Source organism: Podarcis gaigeae, assembly GCF_964106915.1.
Source record: "Podarcis gaigeae genome assembly, chromosome: 3".
Taxonomy (NCBI): domain Eukaryota; kingdom Metazoa; phylum Chordata; class Lepidosauria; order Squamata; family Lacertidae; genus Podarcis; species Podarcis gaigeae.
Window position 1 is genome coordinate 31,635,757 of NC_139680.1, and position 25,348 is coordinate 31,661,104.

Below are 25,348 nucleotides of genomic sequence, written 5' to 3' on the forward strand. Positions count from 1 at the left end.
AATGGTCTGAATATTTGGTTTGCACTTTTTTTTTCCTGCTCAGGGTATTGAACTTTTAGCGGTTTCATGGTAGGAGGGAATGCAGCAGGTGAAATTGATCCTATGTCCTCGTCCGCAGACCAGGCGAAACCTTCAGCTGCTGGATTTCTGCTTGTTATAATATGTTAAAGACACAGAAGCCTTACCAGAAGAGAGCTGACAGCCCTACCCCAGATCCCATTGATTTCCGTGGAACTTACTCTCATATAAGGTAAAGAAAGGTAAAGGGACCCCTGACCATTAGGTCCAGTCATGGCCAACTCTGGAGTTGCGGCGTTCATCTCGCTTTACTGGCCGAGGGAGCCGGTGTACAGCTTCCAGGTCATGTGGCCAGCATGACTAAGCCGCTTCTGGCGAACCAGAGCTGAGCATGGAAAGGCCGTTTACCTTCCCGCCGGAGCGGTACCTATTTATCTACTGGCACCTTTTGGTGTGCTTTCGAACTGCTAGGTTGGCAGGAGCAGGGACCAAGCAACGGGAGCTCACCCCATCGTGGGGATTTGAACTGCCAACCTTCTGATCGGCAAGTCCTAGGCTCTGTGGTTTAACCCACAGCGCCACCCGCGTCCCTCCTACTCTCATATACCCATTCCCAATACATCCCCACGCTCCTGTCTCAGTGACATTTGCACTGGCTTGGCCATGTCCACAGAATTGAAGATGGCAGGATCCCCAAGGATGTGCTCTATGGGGAGCTGGCTTCAAGCCCCAGGCCTGTTGGCAGACCAACTCTGCATTACAAAGACGCCTGCAAATGAGAAATGAAAGCTGGCAACATCAAACCCCACTGTGTGGGAATCCCTTGTTGATGACCGCAGTGCCTGGAAACAGACAGTCAGGTTGTGTACCCACAGCAGTGACCAGAGGAGGAATGACCGCTGGGAGGGGAGCACAGAGAGAAGAAACGCCATGGTGCATCTGCAGCAGCACAATCGGACACCTTCATCTGCCCCCACTGCAATAAAACATGTCTCTCCTGTATTGTTCTCTGCAGCCGCGGCAGGCGCTGTGACTCTCCAATAGTTTGAGTTCACCCCAAAGGGGCACTCCTTCACTGCCTTGCAAGACACACAGATGCCAACAAGTCTCATATAAGGTAAGAAGGATTGGGGTCTTAGTTCTATTGCCTCCACAGGTTTAAGCATCTTAGTTAAATAGTCCGTTAGGAACAACCATGTTTTCAGCACGGCAACTACCATATTTTTCGCTCTATAAGACGCACCAGACCACAAGACACACCTAGTTTTTGGAGGAGGATAACAAGAAAAAAAATATTCTGAATCCCAGAAGCCAGAACAGCAAGAGGGATCGCTGTGCAGTGAAAGCAGCAATCCCTCTTGCTGTTCTGGCTTCTGGGATAGCTGCACAGCCTGCATTCGCTCCGTAAGACGCACACACATTTCCCCTTACTTTTTAGGAGGGAAAAAGTGAGTCTTATAGAGCAAAAAATACGGTACTTTTTCTTCCATTCAAAAAGATTAATGTTCACTGGTTTTCCCCATTCCCCTTTTAAAGTGGATTGAATGTGGGGGGGTGTCTTCATTTTCAGTCTCAGGCTTATTTTTCAACACAATCCACAAACACACAATACTTTCTTCTAGCTCTGTGTTAAAACTATTACAGAAAAGATCAAAACCTCCCAGCTTGAAAAGCTTATGCAATTCAATAGGACCTGATCTTGTTATATTATTACATCCATTACCAGTTCAGGCAGGTGTTAAGTTTCAATTAACCTGAGATTCAAGCATTACAGAATCTTGCTTGCTAATTACTTACATAATTACATGGCACAGGGGTGCAGAACAGAATTGGTCATCATGCTAGGTTTGTGTGATTATAGATGAAATGGAATTTTCAAGGCAAAGCATTGAACAAAAGCTCATGAGCAAAAGTGGGGGGGTTTTTTAGCCCGCTTTCCACTTCCACATATGCTTCCTGGGTGCCTGTTGTTTTCTAATCAATGAAGCCCACTTTCTGGAAGTCAACCCTATTGAAATCCAGGTAAACTTGTTTAAGACTAATATGCAAAGATGCTTTCACATATGCATGTCTATGTAGAAGTAACTCACTTTGATTTCAGCAGGATTTACTCCACAAGTAAGTATAAATAGCGTTTTGCAACTTTAAAAGCCTTTGCCCTGCTATTTGGACATGTCAGAATGTTGTCAGTGCTGGATTTTTATTCCACAAAGCAGATCGCTCCAATCTTGGGCTGTCTGTGTTGGTTTTCAATTCGTTTCAGAGCCCAAGTCAAGATGCTGGCTATTACTTTGAAGCCCTTAGACACTGATTCCCAAAGTAGAGTCGCTACTGATACTCCGTGGAATTAGATGGGTTTTATGCAGGAGTTGGCACTGTGGGTTAAACAACAGAGCCTAGGACTTGCCGATCAGAAGGTCGGTGGTTCGAATCCCCACAACGGGGTGAGCTGGCCACATGACCTGGAAGCTGTACGCTGGCTCCCTCAACCAATAAAGTGAGATGAGTGCCGCAACCCCAGTGTCGGCCACGACTGGACCTAATGGTCAGGGGTCCCTTTACCTTTACCTTTATGTGGGAGTTGAGCAAAACCTAGCAGCTGAAGAGGAGTCAGGTGGTAGAGAAAAAGAATGTGGCATTTCCAAGTTTGTTGGTTGTACATTGAACTAACAGCCATGATAGCGTTCTTCTGAGGTGTGACCCATCACTGGCAAACTTGACCCATGCCTTTCATGACTATCTTGGAGTAACTTCAAGGTGACTGTCCCAATGGATGGAGGAGGTGACAAATGCCTTGCTAAAAGAAGATGCAATTCCCATAGACATAGACTTCCCATAGAGGTTGTGGTGAGACCTTTGTTCAAAAAGTCTTTGTTATTGGGAGAGGAGTGTTCAAAGGAGAGGTGGAAATTCTGCTCCATGTATTTCTTGATTATACTGAGTTCTGGATCCACCTCAGTCTGACTTCCAACCCAATTCTGGTTTCCAGGTGGCCTGATTCCATTTGTGGACCACTGTCACAGGGAGTTGGGAAATTTACGGTTAAGCTACAGAAAATGCGTAAAACGTTTCAAGTTTGTCCTTTTATTGCACCCAAGGCCCCAGTGTGCCTTCTTGAATGGGCAGACCTTCATTTCACCTCTGCCAACATTTTGACGCAGCTTAGGCCTCTGTGTCAATTTCACAAGCAGGGATCTATAAATGTTTAACCAAGGCCTGTGCCAGGACTCTGCAGGGACTGTGGTCCTTGGGGTGAAAGAGATTCCTGACCCCTGATATCAATGGCTTCTCCTAGCAGAAATGGTGGTAAAACCTGTATCTGGACTGTACCACTTCAGGTTCCTGGTGGGTGCTTACATGATTGAGTTCCACATAGAAATAATATGTTTGGGTATAGGGCAAGCCTAGAACACTTCTCCAGTTTTGCGAATGAGGGCATCTCTCTTTGAGGGGGACCTTGAATCATTCAGGTCCCAAACGCCCGAGCAGCTGGTATCTGGCCTCTGCCCCTTTTATTCTAAGGTATGGAAGCAAACATAAGCTACTCGGCTATTTGCATGAAATGTTCAGTATCTATAGGAAGAAAGTAAGGTGGGTTTTTCCTCTCCCTCTCAGTGGGGAGCAGCAGTTTGTTTTGAGTCGGTAATGGGTTAAATTGCTCTCCAACATTCTTATGCTTTTGAAATAATGTCACTGTGAACCATCTATGGTTTTAATTGAAAAGGGGCATAAGGAAGTGCTTATCTTTGCTGTCTGTTCAGATATGGAAAACGGGTTGTTTAGAATGTTTTATTTTATTTCAAGGTGCATGCAAGCCAAAGGGAAACGGCATTGCGACCTGGCTTATCGAAAATCACCATGCATGTAATTTGATGAAATTAAGGGGAAAAGCGACTGTTCCCCCTAATTTCCACACACACATCCATTCATCGCGGAAAAACCGGTAGGGTTACTGAAGTGGCAGGCGAGCCCCGTGGCTACTGTCAAAAAACATTATACCCAAGTGAAGAAAAACACTGCAAGTAATGCAGCAACAGCCAGCTAACCTTTCCCCCATCCCTTTGGACAAGTCCCTGAGTTGCTTTCGTTGATTCAGCTATCAAAGCATAACCAATTTCTTTCTTTTTTTCTTCCCACTGCCCCCCAATGCTGAAAGGAGTAGATCTATGCTTTTGTGCATGAATGAGCCTTTTATTTTATGGGCTGGGTTGAGTACGAACCTTGAAAAATTTTATTAAATGAAGGAATACTGGGTACTTCAAGTAGAAGAGCAGAATATAAATAGAGTATTATTATTATTATTACTCTTTGAGTATTTCTATTTATTTTTATGATGATGATTCAACACACGGTCTGCAATTGGAAGGCTTGTTCCTATGATGAAGTCCCTGGTGCTCTATAAAATATAGAAATGTGAGAAAGATTTTAGCATTTAGTAAGCTTAGCTCTGGGATTTTATTATTACCTAATATTTCCATTCTTGGGACCTGGGCATGCACTGTAAATAGTACCTTTCATGAACCAGGTCTTCGAAGAAGACTGGAGGGGCTGTTCTTGCTTCATGTTGGTGGATCTTTCTTTTTCTTTTTCAAAAATGAAAAATCCATAACTATGAAACACACAGGCACTCACACAAGCCGTTCCCTTATAAAAGCTTTCATATGAAAGCAGAGTTGTCCCCCCTCATGGCCATTATAGCTGATGACATTCTTAATACTGGCTATTGTTTTCAGAAAAGACCCTATTGTCTGTCCTTGCATATCTGCTGACCAAAGCACATGTAATAAGCATAGCTTTGGATAAACTGAGCTTAGCCTGGGGGAGGATGGCTTTTAATGTCGAGAGGTTTGTCTGAATGTCCCGATTCACTGGAGATCTTCCCGAAGAGGAAATGCCCGCCATTATACATGGGCTGCAGTTTGTCTAAACTCTGAACAAACATCATTTGTTCATTCATAAGAGATGAGCTTTATGTGGAAGCTACCATTTTAAAAAAAAAGCAACAACAAAAATGGTTAAGAAAGAAAGAAAGAAAGAAAGAAAGAAAGAAAGAAAGAAAGAAACCGAGCAATGTTTATTTTGCCTCTCCAGTCAGCTGCCTGGCTGATCTTTCTTTCTTTCTTTCTTTCTTTCTTTCTTTCTTTCTTTCTTTCTTTCTCTGTAGGATCACAAAAAGTCAACATTAAAACGAGGGTGAGAAGCTCTTGCTCTGCCCAGTGTAGATGAGAAGGGAGCTTTGTCATAACAATATTTTTCTTTCTTTCTTAAACATCACGTGTGTCATGTGGGAACAAGCCAAAGTCATGTAAAAATAGCTCTTAGAAGTCATAAGTCCCAGACATTGTATTCTCCTCCAATGGCCTTTGTTTCAATTAATATAAACTGACCGACACCGCCATAGAAATTGTTTGATTTTGTTCTGCAAATGAAATTATTTTTATGTCCTTGCAATCCAAGGGCATAAATTACACTACAGTGGTACCTCGGGTTAAGAATTTAATTCATACTGGAGGTCCGTTCTTAACCTGAAACTGTTCTTAACCTGAGGTATCACTTTAGCTAATGGGGCCTCTCACTGCTGCCGCACCGCCGTCATGCAATTTCCGTTCTCATCCTGAAGCAAAGTTCTTAACCCGAGGTACTATTTCTGGGTTAGCGGAGTCTGTAACCTGAAGTGTCTGTAACATGAAGCGTATGTAACCTGAGGTACCATTGTACCGGGGTCTTCTGCTGCTCTTGTTCATTTCAATCATACTTATGTGGGAGAATCTCTGCATGGGGCACCCAAGTTGTAGGAATCTATATTGTTACGAGTTTTAGGAGGGTCGGTGCTGAATACTTGGCTTCCCTTCTAATTTTGGGAATGGCCAGATTAGCTTCCTGGTGAGGTGATAGCCTGGGTGATGGACCATTAAAGGGAGCAAAGGAAGGGGCTCTGAGCAAGGCAGGAAATGGGTGGGCGCCCATCCCTCCACTTGCGGGTAGTTAGAAGGGCAAAGGCAGAGTTGAAAACAGAGAGTTGAGTGATGCAGGAAGCAACAGGCTGGGAAGACAAAGAGAGTCAGAGCAATGGTTTATTTCTGTGTAAATCCAAGGCTGGGGGCGGGGGGAAGCAAGGCCCTCTTGGAGCATTAATGCTGTGAACCCTTCCATCGTAGGCTCAGGTTGTAGATATGTGTAAATAAAGCAGACATCATTAAGACACCACCGTCTCCTCTCTGCCCCATTTCCAAAAGGAAACACAGTGATTCCTGGAAGGAAGCACACCTGTGTTTTTGTGCAGCCATCTGGCGCTAATAGGTGCACAGTTCAAGGTAGTGCTTTGGAATTTGTGTCCTTTTCCCCCTTAGCTCTGTTTTGCTCAAGAAGATACAGACCTACTGAAGAGGTTTGGTGGGCTCCAGCGTGGCCTGCCTTATTTGCTCTGTGTTTCCTCTTATACTGCACAACTTGGGTTGCTGAGCCTGAAGAAACAATGAAACAACAATGAAAACAGGGTCTTTATGCAACTGGGCAACCACTGAGTGCATCCCAGGATTCCAGGAATAATTGTTGGAAAGAATGTTTGTGATGAGTGAGTGTATCACTCTGTCTGTGTATACTGACGATTAGGGTTGCCATAGGCTGCATTGAAGTAAACTGTGTTTCCCATCACCCCCTGGTCTGGGTTTTTCACCAAACCTGTTCTGCCCTACTCTCTGAAGCCCTGTAAGCACAGGAAGGAACCAATTTTGATGCATTTGTATTTAATTCATCTCCCTTCAGAAACATCTTTGTGCTTCCAAGCATACCTTCGCAAGGCATGTTTGGACAAATCATTATGTCTTCAGTTCCTGTTCTTTGTTTGTGTGTGTGTGTGTGGTTACAAAGTGAAAGAAAATTAAAAGAGAACTATTCTTTGGTTTAGGGGAAGCAACTTAATCTGAAGATTGGGGCAAGGGAATGAACTAAGGTTAAACATAGTGTCTGAATATTTCTTTTCCTTTTCTTCTCCCACACCCCTGCATGTTGCATTGTCTAGTAAGAGGCTTGGGATGGGGGAGGTCAGATCATTAAGAAGGAGCTTCCTAGGATCATAGAGTTGGAAGGGACCCCAAGGATCATCTAGTCCAACCCCCTGCAATGCAGGGATATGCAGGTGTCTTTTACGGGCATCGAACCTGCAACCTTGGTGTTATCAACACCAGACACTAACTAGCTGAGTTATCCTGTCAGCAGCTGTGGAGCCCACAAATACACAATCAGAGAGACACAACCTACCCACCCCTGTCCTATAAAGTAATGCAGGCAGAGGCAAACTCGGCCCTTCAGATGTTTTGGGACTACAACTCCCATCATCCCAAGCTAACAGGACTAGTGGTCAGGGATGATGGGAGTTGTAGTCCCAAAACATCTGGAGAGCAGAGTTTGCCTATGCCTGAAGTAATGTGAAATGATTCCTTTTCATTTCCTATGTTGTTGTTAACTGATTGTTATTCCCTATGTTGTGTCAGGATTTCCACCTGGTTGGCGCCCAAAGTAGCAAATCCTATTGAATCAAATGGGACTTACTCCCTAGTAAGTGGATACAGTGGTACCTCGGGTTAAGAACTTAATTCGTTCTGGAGGTCTGTTCTTAACCTGAAACTGTTCTTAACCTGAGGTACCACTTTAGCCAATGGGGCCTCCCGCTGCCGCCATGCCACTGCCACACAATTTCTGTTCTCATCCTGAAGCAAAGTTCTTAACCTGAGGTACTACTTCTGGGTTAGCGGAGTCTGTAACCTGAAGTGTCTGTAACCTGAGGTACCACTGTATAGGGTTTCAGCCAGACAGATTGGTCTTTAAACTACTTGCTGCGCAGGATGTAAGAATATAAAATGGTCAATGTGGTTTAAAGGGTGCTGCATCAACCTTATGACATTGCCCCAGGCAGAGCATCTATGGCGTACATGTTTTAGGATGTTATCAGATGCTAACATAGTCATTTTTAAAGCCTCTGCTACAAACAAGAAATACACCTGTATCCTTATGACTTTCCAGATGGGGGACTGAAGCTGATAATCACTGAGCTTCTGTGATTATGAACAGACAGGGGATATAGAATACTTTGGTAAAAAGAAGGCATGCATTGTAAAATTGCTGGGCCAAAGCCATGCTGCTTAAGCATTGGTCTCTCTAACTGTTAAATTGGTCTCATGAGGTCCAGAGCCCAACAATGTATTCATTGGATTACTTATGAATAAACCACAATATTATATAGGCAAGCTAAATGAATGTAATACCTCGGGGAACCGATGACATGTTTTCCATTTTAATAAGTGGAAAATAATGCAGCCTGCAGCCAACAAATTAATTTAATAATTTATTTTTTTATTAAATGTAATTGGAAGACGCATTTTATTAATACATTTTTCACCGTTGGCATCCTACTTCAGGATTGCATTTCACGGTGCCATGTGCTTCCTTTCCCCCCATCTTACATCTTACCCTGAAATGACCGCATTTTAACATGTTGTCCTTAGGTTTTTTCACTCTCTTTCATGTCAGACGTTAGGTATCAAATCTAGGCTGATTACACAGAGTTACACCTTGACGGTGCATCAATAAAATTTATTCCGTTGAATTCCTGTTTTGGTTCATTTTTCCAAGCATCGAGGGCGACCACTTACCAGTGTTACTTTAGCACATTGTAAATGGCATTAACAAATAGTAAACAGTTCAGGTTCTGATCCTATGGCACAGCTTCAGCACTGGGACGATGTTTGTGTATGTGTTTTTAATTCAAATAGTATATGTGCCAATTAAGTGTCAAAACGTGCCAACAAAATCCAAGGGGCCCTTTCATGACTTGTAGAAGAATGCTTTGCATAACAAAATCTTACCACTGCTGTATATTTACAAGCTATGCAGTGTGGGTCTGTGAGAGACAAATTAGCACAGCCATGTGAGGTTCAATTAATGTTGACAGTAGTCAAGAGCAGGCACTGTAAAGCTACTGTCCTCTATGCAGTCACAGAGGGCTCCTGTTTCAGAATCATGTCTCAAAGTCAATAAAGATAAAGAAAAGGGATATTATCTGTGATGGCAACTTGGGGAGGGGGGACACTGCTAAAGTCCAGTTCTAACATTTCCCATTCAGTTCGGGTCTGTTTAGATCAGGGTTTTCCAAACTTGGGTCTCCAGCTGTTTTCATACTACATTTCCCATCATCCCTGACCACTGGTCCTGCTAGCTAAGGATGATGGGAGTTGTAGTCCAAAAACACCTGGAGACCCAACTTTGGGAAATGTTAGTTTAGATGATACTTTGTCCTAAGGATCAAGACCATGAATTTGCAATGTCCATCCTTCCCCTTATCATTTGGACACTGAGACCAGCAAGGCTTTGGTTGCATGAAATGGGCACACTAACCAGACTCTCCAAGTGTCCCTAATTTTCCAAGGACCTCCCTGATTTAAATAAGCCAGGAATAAGCAAAGTCGGCCCTCCAGATGTTTTGGACTACAAATCCCATGATCCCTAGCTAACAGGATCAGTGGTCAAGGATGATGGGAATTGTAGTCCCAAAACATCTGGAGGGCTGAGTTTGCCTATGCCTGAGATAAGCTATCCCAGTTTCTGATTTGATCTCGGAATGTCCCACTTTTCCTTAGGCTGTCTCTATTTTCATTGGAGAATTTTTGGAGGGTATGGAGTTATCTGACGCCCAAGCCGTCTGAAGGCAATCCTGTACAGTGGCACCTCGAGTTACAGATGCTTCAGGTTACAGTCTCCACTAACCCAGAAATAGTACCTCAGGTACTAACTCAGGTAGTAACTCAGATACTAACTTTGCTTTAGGATGAGAACAGAAATTGTGTGGCAGTGGTGGTGCAGCAGCACCTGGAGGCCCCATTAGCTAAAGTGATGCTTCAGGTTAAGAACAGTTTCAGGTTAAGAACAGACCTCCAGAACGAATTAAGTTCTTAACCCGAGGTAGCACTGTATAGGAATTTTTAAAAAAAAGTTTCATGTTTTATTATGTTTTTGTATATGTTGGAAGCTACCTACGGTATTGGAGAACTGTTGGAGGGTATGTGATATTTGGAAAGATTCAGCTGAAGTCTGGAATTAGTGATGAATACCTTAACTGTTTCACGAAAAAGAGTTAGCAAGCAAATGAAAAGTCACCAAATACTGCCCCACCCCCACAATTATAGAGTTATTGTGAAGAATATAGCCTGTGGCTAAACTGGCAGAATGAACCTCTCTTAAAAGGCTGCATCAAAGGGAGAAAATCACTGGTCATTTTCAGAGGACATGAGAAGCGCCTGTTAGTTATTGAAATCGATTTGCAGGTTATCAATTTTGGAAATTTTAAAACACCCTCCCCCCTCCCAAAAATATATATATGATAGAATTCAGTATTCTGTTTTGTCCTTCAGTTATGACAGTGAATCTATGAAAATAGCTAAATGAAAAACGAAACCTAGAGAAGCAGGAAGAATGATTAATTCTCCTCATCATTTGGCAGGACGTTCCAGGCAGGTTTCTGAAAGCAGTTCAAACTAAGAGGTTTGGCTTCCAACTGGAGAGATAGGATTATGCTTGGGAGGTAATAGGATTAGTCAAGGAATGAGTCTCAGTGCAACGTTTTTACAGGGATGAGAATCTGTACGTTTGCAGCTTATATATATATGAAATGTACAAACACACAAACTAAAAAAGGAGCCTTTTCCCTTTCACAAACAACATGCTTTATGCTTTGAGTAAGGACAGAGCCTCAATGCAAAGCAGTAGCAACCATGTGGGAGTAAAAAAAAAATTCCCCTTTTATCAAAACACCAATGAATGATAATTTCCATGGATACCAATTACCTATTGGTTTTAATATTATTATTTTCTTAAAGAAAGGAAAGACAAATTCTGTCCCACAGAACGAAGGCCGTTATGGGGTTTCTTTTATATTAACGTGAAGTTGCTAGGAGAAAGCCCTAAATATCGTACGTATATGGCTAACAATATTTAGTTTGTATATAATCACCTGTAGACTAGACTCCCTTAGCTTTAGATTCTTTTTAATATTTTCCAGCAGTGTTTTTTCCCCCCGTTTAATGACAGAACTCTATAGACTTTGATGGCTAAATTAGCTGAGCATGGATTATTTTCTTGTGTGGCTATTGGCAAGTTATGGTTGCAATGTTTTGCCTCCTTCCACAATAAAAGTGGTTGATAGGGGTGCCATTTCACATTGCATCAAACTTTTTTCTCTGGGGCAAACTTTCAGAATAAAAATTTGTTCGCACTGCACCAATTTTTTTATTGGTAAGAAATGCATTGGAAAATATTTTGATACTGTACTATACTGCTCTGAAATGCTCGCTTGATTGTCCTCAAATCTTCTTGCCACATTTGCCATCCTCTCCTGCCACACCCTTAGAAAACCACTGATTAAGCAAAAAAATGACATTGTGTGTGGCCTGGTTCTCATGTAACACTGAGCTGAACCATGGCTAAGTGTGAACAAGCAAGCATGCTGGTCTATGGAGGGAATATATTGGATCCTCCATGCCCCCCCCCCCGGTCCTGCTGCTGCCATGCTACCAGGATCTAAACCATGGTTTGGTTTAGTATTTCATGCAAACATTGGCTCATGGTTTGTCTTGCTCATCTTACCATGATCTGTAGCTAAGATTTGTTCTTTGCATACAGCTCATGCTTTGTTAGGGGGAGACAACCATGGGTTTGCACATAATGCAACCGTGGTTTAGTTCCTGGTAGCATAACAGCAGTGGGGGAGGAGTGAAACGGGAGCAATCTTTGCACCATGAACCATCTTGTTTGCTTGTTCACATTTAGCCTCTTTCGCCTGTGCCTCTAAGGCAACCATGGCTATATACACATGTATGTTTGTGAATATTTAAGGCAATAGCTTCATTTGCACATCATAGGTAAAGGGACCCCTGACCATTAAGTGTCGCGGACGACTCTAGAGTTGCAGCGCTCATCTCGCTTTACTGGCCGAGGGAGCCGGTGTTTGTCCGCAGACAGCTACTGGGTCATGTGGCCAGCATGACTAAGCCACTTCTGGTGAACCAGAGCAGTGCACGGAAACGCCGTTTACATTCCCGTCGGAGCGCTACCTATTTATCTAGTTGCACTCTGACGTGCTTTCAAACTGCTAGGTTGGCAGGAGCAGGGAGCTCACCCTGTTGCGGGGACTCAAACTGCCGACCTTCTGATCGGCAAGTCCTAGGCTCTGTGGTTTAACCCACAGCGCCACCCGCGTCCCTTCGCTTTTCCTTAGGATGTCCCTATTTTCATCGGAAAAAAGTTGGGGGGGGGGGTATGGAGTTATGTGACCCCGGTCGAAGGAGATAATTAACTATGCAACCTTTAGGAGACATCTGAAAGCAGCCCTGTAGAGGGAAGTTTTTGAGATATTTAATGTTTTATTCTGTTTTTCTATATGTTGGAAGTCACCCAGAGTGGCTTGGGCAACACAGTCAGATGGGCATGGTATTAGTAGTAGTAGTAGTATTAGTAGTAGTATATAGGACATCCCTATTGAAATGTATGAGGGGGTCTCTTCCAGTCCTATCTGAAAGTACTGGGTATTGAACCTGGGAAATTCTGCAAAGAATGCACTCTACTACTGATCTGCAGCTCTTTGCCATTAGATTTATTCCCTCTCCCCAGCCATAATCACATTTCCCCTTTTAAAAATGTCTCGGGAGGTGGGAGTGGAGATCCAACCACAGATCTCCCGTTTTCCCATCTAGTTTGGCTCTTACAATGACTGGTTTGTTGGGGTTGGGCGAGAGGACTTCATAAGCCCAATGATTTGGGGCAAAGTCGCCAGCCAGCCAGTCTTGGATGTTATCCTTAGGTGTGTGCTGTGACTCCTGCTTTCTGATTTCTTTGTAAGAAGCCCGGCTGCGTTTCCAGCTCTGTCGACAGCTGAATCAGTGCAATGTGCTAAAACGGAGACCGAATTAAATTGATTTAAAAGTGTTTGTACAGCTTGGCAGTAAACAAACAGGCACCGTTCAATTAGAGCAAGCAAGTCAAAAGCAGCTGGCAGGGCTGTATACAAAAGCAAACATATTTTGCAGCAATTGGCCGTCACACTTCCCCTCTCCTACTTCTATTAGTGTACCTTGCGCAGATGACCTACTGAGTTAAGATTAATATAATTAGGCAAAAGCCGCAATAGCAGGTCACACTAATCAAACCCCCACTCAGCCATGAAGCTCATTGCCTCTGTCCAACATACCTTGCAGGGTTGCTGTGGGAGTTAAATGAGGAGAGAGAGAACCATGTATGCCACCTTCAACTGCTTATAGAAAAAGGTTGAAGGTAAACCCAATAAATAAGTAAATGCAACTGCCATCAGAATACCAGCTCCCAAGGGGCGCCAGGTTGAGGAAGACTGACAACAGTACAGTGGACACTCGGGTTGCGAACATGATCCGTGAGGGATGCACGTTAGCAACCCATAGCGTTCGCAACTCATGTCTGCACACACGCGGGTTGCGATTCGGTGCTTCTGCGCATGTGCAAAGCACGATTTAGCACTTCTGTGCATATGCGACCGCCAAAACCTGTAAGTAACCCATTCCAGTATTTCCGGGTTTCGGCAGTCCGCAACCCGAAGAAACACAACCTGGAGCGGCTATAACCTGAGGTATGACTCTAATGGCATGCTTCAGCTGTCCCCTATTACAGTACAGTGGTACCTCAGGTTACAAACGCTTCAGGTTACAAATGCTTCAGGTTACAAACTCCACTAATTCGGAAGTAGTTGCCTCGGGTTAAGAACTTTGCCCCAGGATGAGAATGAAAATCGCACGCTGGCAGCAGCAGGAGACCCCATTAGTGAAAGTGCGCCTCAGATTAAGAATGGTTTGGGTTAAGAACGGCCCTCCGGAACGAATTATGTTTATAACCCGGAGTAAACCAAACCTCTATGAAGAGCTATCCTTAATATTATGATGTGCTCATAACTGTTATTTTTATTGCCACATATACACACAATATGGATACTTCCCTTGCCCCTTTCCCTCCTCATTGTGTCTATCTTGTGCCTTTATCCAGGGTAAGGCCTGTAAGCTTGGTCTAAATCAGGGGTAGGCAACCTAAGGCCCGGGGGCCGGATGCGGCCCAATCGCCTTCTCGATCCAGCCCTTTGGATGGTCCGGGAATCAGCGTGTTTTTGCATGAGTAGAATGTGTCCTTTTATTTAAAATGCATCTCTGGGTTATTTGTGGGGCATAGGAATTCGTTCATATTTTTTCCCCAAAATATAGTCTGGCCCACCACATGGTCTGAGGGATGGTGGACCGGCCCATGGCTGAAAAAGGTTGCTGACCCCTGGTCTAAATATTGTCAAGTCGAGAAGAGATGAAAAGTTACATTTTTGTAAGGATTTGCTTCGTCTATGACAGAAGATGGGGGTGGGGGGGGGAGGCATTTGGAGTGCCGACTGTGTCCCTAACTGACAGGTGTTTGTTTGTTGCCAAGCTGTTGCTTCGTCTGCTGTGAGATTTACATGAAAGGAGAAGGAGGGTGGAGGGAAGACAAACGAGGGATTCATTAATGGCTCATACGCGAAAGGACTTAAAATAACCCAGTATTGTGAATTGCTCCTAGATAGGAGCATCCAGGAAGATGAAAACCGATATTAAAAGGACAGCTCCTTACAATGTCATATTGTGCATGTTAAGTCAGAAGTAAGTTGGGTTGCCATATTTCCTAAGATCCAGGAAAAAGCGCCGCCTTTCGGAAATCCCCCCCCCCCCCGGATGTCAATTCTGCCTGTGAAATCCCAGTAACGTCCAGGAAAATTTGGACATATAGCAGTCTTAAAGCACGTCATTCCACACTGACCCCTTGGGTCTCTCCTGTGCTGAGCTCCAACTTGAAAACTCAGGCCTACCATTGCCTATCCAACAGTGCCATCCTAGCAGGGTCAACTGGGAAGTAAGCCCCACTGAATTAAATGGGGCTTTCTCTCAAGTAAGTTGGGTTTGGGTTGCAGCCTAAGTCGCCTCCTTTGGATCCAGAATGTATGGTAACCATTTCAACTATTAAGCAAAACCCTGGGTTAAAATGATTGGTGCGTAGTCCTTGCTAGCTTGCAAAGAGCCTTGCTCAACACAAAGTCTGCAGACTTTGGCAATATGGCGGCCTAAGTGAGGACAAAATTTGGTATGCCCCCTAGCTTTTATTTTCACAGTAATTCTTTTTGGTACAGGTGACAAGACTGTCCCCATATAAATAAAGTATTAGTAGTATTATAATTATCAACATCATCATTATCAGGGACTTGTTTAGCCAGAACTCGCTAGAACTCAGTTCTGGCATCTCTCAGGTAGGTGCCTTTGCCAAAAGCACCTCTTTTTCTAGAAAAATCTCCTTCTCCTCCCCTTTGGGATTGGTGCCCTGTGTAGGGGAACCACCTACACCAGGCATAGGCAAACTCCGTCCTCCAGGTATCTTGAGACTACAATTCCCATCATCCCTGACCACTGGTCCTGTTAGCTAGGGGAGGAAGGGAAAAGGAGATTGTTAGCCACTTTGAGACTCCTACGGGTAGTGATAAAGCGGGATATCAGATCCAAACTCTTCTTCCAAACTCTTCTAGGGATGATGGGAGTTGTAGTCCCAAAACATCTGCCTATGCCTGGCCTACTCCATCATAAATCTGGAACTGAGTGCCCTCATAGCATGAAGAGCTACCAGCATAATCCTAGCCATGCCTAGCCAAGCTCAACCACCCCTGACCTCAACTGGTCTGCACCACTTTAAACTAGGTTAGGCGTGTGGCAGACACCTGCCAGAGGTGAGAAGAGAAAAACCGCTGGAGAGCTGCGCTTCTCCTAAGCACCTTTTTGACGTCGCCTGTGGACCTAGCAGAATATGCTAAAGTCACGCACAATCTGAGGAGAACTGTCAAGGAAAAAACCTCTGATGGTTTTGATGCTCTGCGATGAGGATGACAAAAGGATTTGTGGGAAAGCGCCAAGGCGGTTTCAGCTCCTGTGCAACCAGCAAAACATTGAAAGTGTGTGCGCGTTTGTGCAATCTGTGGCGTAGAAGCCACTAACAAACAAATCTCTCTTCCCCGCCATCTCCATTTTTGGGAAAATTTGCCCAGCTTTCCAAGCTTTCTGTGCAACACTTTGGTGCCCTAACCTTTACGAATCAATGTGAAAAATTACATGCTACGGAAATAAAGCCTCTTGCTTCTGAAGCCAGATGCCATCCGCCTTCAATTACGTTTGTTTCCTAAATGTTTCAAATATCCCACTTTCTTTCTGAATACCCTGCTGACCCTGGAGCTGGAAACAAAGTGCCCCTATATTCTGTCTGTTTGCTCATTTCAGGTCAAGGAGAAAAGTGTCCTGTCTCCTCCGCCTTCTTCCCCTCCCCTTGTAATAAAAATAAATCTCAGTTCAAAAGCGAATAATTCCGTCCATACTTTGGCTGAATATGCAGCAGAAACTCCAGGCATCTGGTTGAACTTCCACCTAACATGGGACAGATTGCCTCCATTGTACGCTCCTGGCTTGTTTGGGGCCAAGGCAATTATGGCATGAATGACTTCCTTTTTGAAGGGGATATGTGAGGTTGTTGTCTTTTGCAGCAATGAAAGTGAAGGCTGGGAGGTAGGTGGAACACAACACAAAGCTGTCAGGTAAATGATCAGCGGAGGAAATGGCCGCACTGATGCCGTCTTTTACAAGTCAATAAAATGTGGCATTTAAAATACCAGCTACTTGGGTCGCCCTGACTGTGTCCTGTCCGTTGTCCTGCAAGCAGCCAAATCAACATGACAAGGCTGCCTTAAAATGCTTGGCCAATTGTAAAACCAGAAGCTTTTCTTTTAGGGATAGTGAATACAGAAATTCCAGAGGACCTTAGAAATGTATGCTACAACCGCAGCCAGAATGGTATTTGTCCAGAGATGGAAAGAGGATGTTGTCCCAACTAAGAAAGAGTGGCTGATCAAATCATGGATTATGCCAAAATGGCAAAATTAACGGGTGTGTTAAGAAACCAAGGTGGGTGGGGGGATTATCAAGGAGTGGGGAATATTTGTGGAATATTTGAAAAAATCATGGTATGCAACTACAGTGGTACCTTGGGTTACATACGCTTCAGGTTACAGACTCTGCTAACCCAGAAATAGTGCTTCAGGTTAAGAACTTTGCTTCAGGATGAGAACAGAAATTGTGCTCTGGCGGTGCGGCAGCAGCAGGAAGCCCCATTAGCTAAAGTGGTGCTTCAGGTTAAGAACAGTTTCAGGTTAAGTATGAACCTCCCGAAGGAATTAAGTACTTAACCCAAGGTACCACTGTACTGTACTGTGTTTGCTCTGGGTCAGCTACCTCTGATTTCACCCACTGTCCCATAAGCCTCATTTTGTTACAGCTGTGATCGGGGGGAAATAAAGTTAATGTAAAGGATCAAATGAGTAATAAAAACAAACTTGATTCACACAACTGCGCAGTGATATTTCTAGATGAACATAGGAAAGGTTTGGATCTCTGGAAGAACACCTCCAAATTTCATATGGGGTCAGCAACTGGACCTTGGCCAGATCTGGCCTGCATTGAGAAATGCTGCCTGATGTCCTGGTTTATTTAATAGAATCATAGAGAGTTGGAAGAGACCCTTATCTAGTCCAACCCCCCTTCTCCAAGGTGGCATACATGGACTCCCCACTTTATTCTCACAACAACCCTGTGAAGTAGGTTAAGCTTCATGACTGAGTGGAGATTTGAACCCTCATCTCCCCCAGGCCCTAGCCCATCACTCTAACCACTACACCACGCGGCCAGCCTTGTGATGAAATACCGATAGGTATGAAGAAAGCATGAGATCTTTGCGGCATGCCACAAGGCAATGTGATTTTGAACTGGTTCTGACACATTTCATACAGATCGGTGTTATAAACTGCTAACAATTACAAATATGACCCGTTCGAAAGATAAATATTCGAGGAAAAACTTTTTTAAGATTATTTTTTTAAAGGGCTTTTTGCAGGAACTCAGATCTCATCTTCCAGAGCTGTCCATCATTTTTGACAACTGAGAGGATGGAATGATTTTCACTCCCCAAATAATCTTTCCGCATTGCCTAGAATAGCGAGAATATAAAACACAAATTTAGCTTGTTTCCCCTAGCAGTGAAGAACAGCAAGTACAATGCCATAATATAAATTGACATTCGTACGACTACATTTAGGATACACTGTGTGCGTGAAGCTCTGGTTTGACTTGCCACAAAAAATAATAATTGCAGAGCTGGGAAAAGGCAACAAAAACCACAAAAGACGGTGGACTACTTTCATATGAGGAAAGGCTGAAGTGTTCAAGACCTTTTTAAGAGAGATAGTGAAGTGTAGTGGTTAGTGCATAGGACTCGAATCAGGAAGACCCAAATTCTAACCCTCACTCTGCTGGAAGATGCACCAGGTGATCATGCACCAATCCCATTCTTTCAGCCTCATAGAAGTGGTGTGAACAAAATACAGGTAAGAGAAGAATGTGTACATGAACTTCCTTGGTGGAGTAAAAGTATAATAAATCGGGGGGGGGGGGCATTGTAGATGGAGCGAGTAAGGGGGAAATTGTGGGCAGAGGAGAGAGGGCCTTCTCGGTGGCCACTCCCATATTTTGGAACTCCCTCCCCAGAGAAGTTAGACTGGCTCCCTCTTTGTTGTCCTTTGCCGTTAGGTGACGACTTTCTTATTTCAGCAGGCTTTTGGGAAATGATTGAATTTAATGAAAGGGTTGGTGCCATGCTGTTTGTATTGTAAGTGTGTGTGCGCGAGATTATTGCTTTTTCCATGCTTTTAGCTGTTCTTAATTTTTATCTGTAAGCTGTCTTGAGTCCCATTGGGTATAAAATAATAATAATAATAATAATAATAATAATAATAATAATAATAATAATAATAGAATAATAATTAGAATTATAATAATAATATTAGAAATAAATAATAAAAATATTAGGGGGGAATGATGGTACAGTGGTACCTCAGGTTAAGTACTTAATTCATTCTGGAGGTCTGTTCTTAACTTGAAACTGTTCTTAACCTGAAACACCACTTTAGCTAATGGGGCCTCCCGCTGCCACCGCGCCGCCAGAGCAGGATTTCTGTTCTCATCCTGAAGCAAAGTTCTTAACCCGAGGTACTAATTCTGGGTTATCGGGGTCTGTAACCTGAAGCGTATGTAACCTGAAGCATATGTAACCCGAGGTACCACTGTACGATGAAACCATACCATCAGACTGCAAGAAAATAAACCATGGGTTTGAATGTGCTCCTAGATTGAGAAAACAATTAACATCAAGATCTCTTTTGGTAAGAAGAAAAGAAGTATAGCAGACTAGCTTTCTTGCTGATGTTCCAGTTATTACTGGGGCGGGGGGCAGGCTAAAAAGCTGTTCACTCACCCCTTTCCCCCCACTTGGGAGGGGGCGTTCCATTTTGTGGTTCACCTCAGTTGCCGGAACGTCTTGGGCTGGCCCTGACCCTGGAAATTATATTTTGTTAAAACGTTGAGAATTCTCCGATAATCAAAGATCGACTATTCTTTTAGGGAGGAGGGAATGACTTTGGTGCATAGATATGTCCTCTGAATGCTCAACAAACGTGATTTTCCTGCAAGTAACATGCTAGCCTGAGAAAGATGTATAACTCCTGCAGCAACTGAGCAGCAGCTGTGAATTTACTGCGCGATTAAACCGTCAGCCAGAGATACCTGCAAATTGTTGTGGAGTGGTCAAAACCCAGCACCATATTAAAGGGCCCAGAAGCAGTGCAAGTAGTCAATGGACTGCCCTTCTTGTTCTTTGCATGAGTCCACAGGATCTTCTCTCCTCTTGCAGCATTTGATGGAGGAGGCTTGTCCTTACCTTGTGGGCATATCTCCCAGCTCTCTCACAAGCGAGGACAAATGCTTGTGAACAGGAATAAATTAAGCGAAAGAATGGGTTGTGAAAGGTCACTTGTGAGAAGCAATGTTTGTCACCATTGGCAATGTCCTTAAGATATTAATTACTATACAGTGGCACCTTGAGTTACAGACGCTTTAGGTTACAGACTCCACTAGCCCAGAAATAGTACTTTGGCATAGCTGTCAAGCGTCCCTTATTTGGAGGGACAGTCCCTTATTCCAGTGCCGTGTCCTGCTGCTGTCCCTTATTGATGGATGTCCCTTAAATTTCCCGGGTTTCAAAGGAAGCAGCTCCTCTCCCTCCCTCCCTGCTGGCCAGGGAGGAGGGAGGCTCCAACTGTGTTGCTTGGCTGCCTGGCCCGCCCCCCTCCGGCCTCCTCTCACCAGCCTCAGCCCCTGGGAACCCCTCCCCGCCAGGACTGGTGGGAGCTCGGGCCCTTCTGCCGTCATCCTCCTTGCAGCCGCCGAACTGAGTGTCTCTGCCTGGGGCCTCCCCTCTGCCCATCACCTCTGCTCCTGCTCCCATTAAGCCATACTGCGGCTGTGCCGCCGAAGGACCCGGATGAGATGGGCAGCCTGGCATGGCCTATGAATCGCTGAGGAGCCTTGAGAGGAAAGTGAGGGCAACCATAGAGAAAGCAGTTCAGAGAGAGGAGGAAGAGGAGGAGGAGGAGGAGGAAGCGGAGGCGTGGGCAGGTGTTCCAAGGGCTACAAGGGAGGGACTGCAAGCGCTTCTCCCATAGATTTGTAGTGGTAGAATAGCATAGATGGTCTGATCTGCAGGTTCACTTCGGGTGCTGTTCCCCCCCCCCCCTTCTTCCCGCCCCACCTGATGGAACTGAGAGCTGCAGATGGAACACGAGAGAAAAGATAAAGAACTGCAGCAGCATCTTCGTAGCTTGGACTTCGTTTTGTGCAAAAAGTGGTTGCTGCTTGTAGTTATTTAATGTCAGTGTTTCATTGGCTGGTGTCTTGAGCAGCAACCTCTGGAAACGAAGGGCTAAAAACCGGCACTGCTCTCCAAAATTATATGGTCCCTTTTAAATTCTTATTTCAGCTGGTTGACTAAAATCCCTTATCTTGGCTGCTGGTCCCTTATTTTCAAATCTGTAAGTTGACAGCTATGTACCTTAGGTTAAGAACTTTGCTTCAGGATGACAACAGAAATCTCACGGCGGCGGGAGACCCCATTAGCTAAAGTGGTACCTCAGGTTAAGAACAGTTTCAGGTTAAGAACAGACCTCCAGAACAAATTAAGTTCTTAATCCGAGGTAACACTGTATAAGGCTATACTTGCACCAATCAAATCAAAGCGGGGCGAACTTTGTGTGTTTGCGTATGCAACCTCATTTAAATGTGTACACATGCACGTGCACAAAAATATATACATAAGATTTAGTTTGACCTGCTATGACCCGCATGCAACAATAATGGCCTTTCAAGAAGGATGGTTTTCAATCTTAAGGGGAGAGTATTGCTCTGATGGTTATGCTGAGCTCTTTGGGCGGAAAGTATTCATCCAATCAATAATTTGCATCAGAAAAGAAAGGGACAAATGGAGCCCTGTGCCCATCAGAGAGGGGATATTTTGATACAGTCTTGACTCCCCTCTTCTAAGTGGGGACAATTAAATGGGTCTCCCCCACCTGCTTATCCCCCACCCCCACCTCACCTCACCCCTGCCCTGCAACTCCCTCTAGCCTTCTGATGTCTGTATCAAACAGAACCTGGGCATTTGAAAATTGCCTGGGATAGCTTGTGCTCTGCAAACCACAGTGACCCCCCCCAGGAACTGTGCAGGGAGGAGAAATATCTCGGTAATGAATCTATATAATTGGGTCATGAGGACAGGATGGTGGAGAATGTATTCATCCTGACAGCTCCAGTGATGTTGTGTACAAACAGACATGAAACCAGCTGGTTTTGTGAACCAAATAGCTTGTGTTCTTACAGAAGGAATCTAAATTACACGACATTAAAATAAGTGGAGTTGATTTCCACTAGGCAGTATAAGGCAAGGTTGTAGCTATTATTGGGGGGGGGGGGAATGATGATTGTGCTGAGGATTATAAACAAGCCGTTTACCACTTGAATTATTTCTACATTGGTTCTGTTCACGTTTGCAGAATAGTTTCTATTTTTTAAAAAAAAAGTTGTCCAGATTTGGAAAAACGCATTACAATTGCAATGAGCTAAGTCATAAATGTACATTTATTCATTGGCTTTCTTACCCAACCTTCATAGTAACATCCCAGAGTATGTTACATCATCAAAAGCAGTACAATTTCAAACAGAATCAAGCCACCCATACAAAATGATCGTAGTCCCAATCCCAGCAATGTCAGGTAAGTCATAAACATGCCTTCCAGCTCTCAAAGACCAGGGTTTTAAAAAAGGTGTGTCTTCCGCATAAAACAAACCGAATGATCACTTGGCAGGGTCCTACTGACCTTCAAGGGATGAATTGTGTTTTTCTAATCCAGATATAGGCAAACTCGGCCCTCCAGATGTTTTGGGACTACAACTCCCATCATCCCTAGCTAACAGGACCAGTGGTCAGGGATGATGGGAGCTGTAGTCCCAAAACATCTGGAGGGCCGGGTTTGCCTATGCCTGTTCTAATCTGACGTAAGTATGCCAATCCTGTGTTTACTTAGGATCAGGTCCTACTGAGTTCATTGTGGTTATTCTCCAGTAACTGTGCACAGCATTGCAGCCTGAATGACAAGGAACAATTGTCTATTGGCTTGCAATTGCAGAGCCTCAAATGGGCTCATTTTAACATTGCAAAAAAGAGAGAAAAAAGTAAAGTGTCACAGGACAAGGCTGAAAGCATTAAGCTGATATGCGTATGTAATTGAATAAATGCTCTGTTGTTTAAAAGTGTTGCCTTTTAATCAGCTCCTAATTGGATGTGTTTGCGAAAGGGCATGTGGTGCTGATGCCATTATTGTTAAAAAAACCAAACCCAGTCTGAACAATTAATTCAAAGGATACCTCTCAAGTATCTTCGCTTAGTAAGAATATTTCTGGTCTGAGTCCAATTATTTTGTTCATTAATTTAAGACAACAGCAACAGCTCAACACTTTGAACAGCCTTACTGATGTCAATAAACATTTGAGACTGCAAAATACATCTATGCAAAGCCGGCCCTACCATCAGGAGGTTGAGACATACCAGTCCTGTTGGGTTCTACACATTGAATGGGAGGGTACATAGGAGCCAAATTCTAGGGGCTGAGGTCCCTTCGCGCCCCTCCTTAAATATTTGAGGGCCACTCCAAGGGATGTGGGTGGCGCTGTGGGATAAACCACAGAGCCTGGGACTTGCCGATCAGAAGGTCGGCGGTTCCAATCCCCGTGACGGGGTGAGCTCCCAAAGCTCAGTCCCTGCTCCTGCCAACCTAGCAGTTCAAAAGCATGTCAAAGTGCAAGTAGATAAATAGGTACCGCTCTGGCGTTAAGGTAAATGGCGTTTCCATACACTGCTCTGGTTCGCCAGAAGTGGCTTAGTCATGCTGGCCACATGACCCAGAAGCTGTACGCCAGCTCCCTCGGCCAATAAAGTTAGATGAGCGCTGCAACCTCAGAGTCTGTCACGGCTGGACCTAATGGTCAGGGGTCCCGTTACCTTTACCAAGCTGATGAGCTTTGCCATTTAAATGGTGTGTCTTGTGATCAATTATGTGCTGTGGAGCTTCCCCTTCCCCCGATATTTTATTCAATTTGGCACCCCTGGGAGGGTACCATCTTTGTCTCAGGTTGCAAAATGACTTGGGTTGACTCTGCATCTGTTGCTCATCAATGATGTGTGTAAATCTCCTCTGCTTCTAACATATTGCTGGGTTCAGAGGAAATAAAACCCCTCATCTTGATCCAGGGCGAGGTTATAGCTCGTTGGTATTGTATCCCTCAACATTTCTCTGACCAAAATAGGATATCCTATTCCATTATCATCACCATCACCATCATCATTTTATACCCTGCCCATCTGACTGGACTGCCCAAGCCACTCTGGGCGGTTTCCAACATATAAATAAAAATAATAAAACAATACCTCGGGTTAAGAACTTAATTCGTTCTGGAGGTCCGTTCTTAACCTGAAACTGTTCTTAACCTGAGGTACCACTTTAGCTAATGGGGCGTCCCGCTGCCGCGCGATTTCTGTTCTCATCCTGAAGCAAAGTTCTTTACCCAAGGTGCTATTTCTAGGTTAGCGGAGTCTGTAACCTGAAGCGTATGTAACTCAAGGTACCACTGTACAGGACTGCCTTCAGATGTCTTCTAAGGTTGTAAGTTACAGTACTTATCTTCTTGGCTCAGGGGTCGCATAACTCCATACCCTCCAACATTTCTCTGACAAAAATAGGGACATCCTAGGGAAAAGTGGGACATTTTGGGATCAAATCAGAAACTGGGACAGCTTCTGTAAATCTGGGACTGTCCCTGGAAAATAGGGACACATGGAGGGTCTGGTACATACTTTATTTGGGCTGATTTTAATTTCATTTTTTAAAAAACATACAAGCTCATAAAATTTTCTACATATGTAGGTGGGGGTGGTATCTTCAAAATACGTAGAAACCACTGTCTTACTTTTGGCTGGTGGGCTCATTTTGCTTCCAAATGGTTGAGTATTCAACTGCCTGAGTTTGCTATTAGATGAACTGATGTTGCTCACCTGGAATCTGATGAAACTGAAATCAGTAGCTGTAGATTTTCTGTGCGTATCTGCTGATCTGGACCAGGAAACGGAAATGTGAAATAGCATTCCTCCCAAAGGTTTCACATATGTTTACTTGTAATGGAAACGATTCTTTCAAATCCATTTGAAACAAATGCACCAAACAAAGTACCTGATGAATTATTCCTGTGTCATCTTTTCCACAGACTTACTGCGCATGGCTTTTCCAAGGAATTTTAGAGCCAGGCAAAGCACACTGTCTTAGTTGCGGAACACATACAACATCCATACTTTTCATGGATAGCATTGCTGTAAATTAGCACTCATTCCAAATGGCACACTTTGTTCTTATGCTACCGTACAAAGTGTGTTTTCTAATTTGTATCTGCATTGGAAATTAAAGTGCAAATGGGCAGAGGAACAATTATGCATCCTTGCTAATTAATGCTTCAGAAATGAATTATGTAAATGAGCCACCAAAGGCTCGTTTTAAAGTTGGTTCCGGATTTTTTTTTTATGGTTTTTTCATGCGAATATTTTTGAAAGGTTCCTGGCTTTCTGCTTCATAAACAGCAATGGCTCTTTAAAAATCATGCAGCATACTGCAGATGTAGCCTGAATAATTGCCATTATGCTGAAGTTCTTTCTCCAAAGGATGCTTTTCTAACATATGGGCAACCATGACATTCTGCGTGTTAGGACTGAGGAGGCAAGG